Source organism: Solanum tuberosum, unplaced genomic scaffold, assembly GCF_000226075.1.
Source record: "Solanum tuberosum cultivar DM 1-3 516 R44 unplaced genomic scaffold, SolTub_3.0 scf00141, whole genome shotgun sequence".
NCBI classification, from domain to species: Eukaryota; Viridiplantae; Streptophyta; class Magnoliopsida; order Solanales; family Solanaceae; genus Solanum; species Solanum tuberosum.
Genome location: NW_006239075.1, coordinates 523427 through 525385, shown reverse-complemented (window position 1 = coordinate 525385; position 1959 = coordinate 523427). Strand labels below are relative to the sequence as shown.

Sequence of the window (1959 nt, the reverse complement as noted above, 5' to 3'; positions counted from 1 at the left end):
CCAATCAATCCACTTACTTATTGGGTGCTCTATGTTAATTTTATACCAACGCTTCTTAATTTCTATATAGATATATATAGTCCGATATAATATTAATGGGTGCTCGAGCACCCGACGGATTCTATGTGGGTTCGCCCCTACAGATAGTCATGCCTTTCAAATACATGTGAATCACATTAGATACATGTATTTGTATGTATATGATGTGATCACCAGATACATAGGAGAGTGGTGAGAGAGAGGGAGACGACCGAGATTTCTTACGTATCTCGAACACATGCAAATCCACTTGAATATAGTGTATCTAAACATAAATTACACCTAATTGTGATCCATGTGTCCCGAAATACATGTATTTGGACGTACCAAAATTTGGTAAGATTCATAATATTGAAAATTAGGATGTATCTGAGTAATCAACTCTTAAACTAGTGAAATATTGATAAGTTTTCCTCTTTTTTTTTATATGGTCCAAATTGCCTTGTCTGATTTTTGAGATAAGATTATGGATAGATAAGTCACTATACTACAAAAAAACTTTCTTGAAAACCAATCAAGATAAGATTCTGATTTCTTACATTGGTCAAATTGGAAGCAGATATGATTGTGTACCTAACATTTGCAACTTTTAATTTCCCTTTAAAATACTAGTACCATATAGCAAATATTTTTTATCACATAAAAATTATTTATCTGGATCTAATGACGAAAAGTTCTTCACATGAAAATCAAACATTTCTTGAATGTCTTGAAACAAATTCAAACCCTTCTTATCCAATTTCTTCATTAGTATTTTCTCCAAATAATTCTTCATTTCCATCTGTTTTGCAAGCTTACATAAGAAATTTAAGATTCAATGAGTCCACAACTAGGAAATCTCTCTTCATACTCACAGCTCAACATGAATCTCATATTCAAGCATCAATTATTTATGCAAAATCACAAGGTACATGTGCAAATGAAAATTAGGAGTGGAGGGCACGACTACGAGGGTCTTTCTTACGTCTCTGACATACCATTTTTTGTCATTGACATGTTCAATTTCCGCTCGATAACATAAACATTGAGGATGAATCGGCTTGGGTTGAAGTAGGTGCAACCCTTGGCGAAGTTTACTATAGAATCGCGGAAAAAAGCAATGTGCATGGATTCCCCGCGGGAGTTTGTCCCACCATGGGGGTCAGTGGTCACTTTAGTGGGGCCGGTTATGGTAACATGATAAGAAAAATAACAGTGATGATACAAAACTAATCGATGTTAACGGACGAATCCTCGATCGTAAATCCATGGGGGAGGATTTATTTTGGGCTATTACGGGTGGTGGAGGGGTAAGTTATGGAGTTGTTTTGTCGTATAAAATAAAGTTGGTACGAGTCCCACCAAAGGTGACCGTTTTTAGCATCCCAAGATTTTATGACCAAAATGCCCTCGACCTTGCTTACCTATGGCAACGTCTCGCTGACAAGTAGGACAATGATCTTTTCATGAGAATGATCATTGACGTAGTCAATAGCACTATACGTGCCTCAGAGAAAACCGTAAGAGTGTCCTTTTTAACTTTATTTCTAGGAGACTCGGACCGACTCCTCTCACTTCTCAACCAGAGTTTCCCTGAACTAGGGTTAGAACGAAAGGACTGCATCGAGTGTCAATTTTCAGCTGAATGCCTCTCAAAGTAAGAGAGTCTTTCCATTATATAGAGAAAATAAAGATTACACATCCCTAAAGATCCGCCATTCCTATCCCTAAAGATCAGCTATTCTATCTATACAAATCTGCCATTAAATCCCTCTAAATCTGCCTTGCTATCCCTTCAAATCAGCTATTCTATCACAATATTTATTCATATGATTCTACAACAAATGTATATGATCATGCTAATTTATATCACTATATAATTACATTAATATATACAATCATTTAGGTGTATATCATGCTAACATCCCCCCTCAAATTGAT

The 1959-nt window shown here is 35.9% G+C and overlaps 1 pseudogene; it reads left to right on the top strand.

Moving 5' to 3' along the window:
* The first annotated feature begins 656 nt into the window (after positions 1 to 656).
* LOC102593913 (reticuline oxidase-like protein) lies at positions 657 to 1943 on the top strand (annotated as a pseudogene).
* Positions 1944 to 1959: the final 16 nt, after the last annotated feature.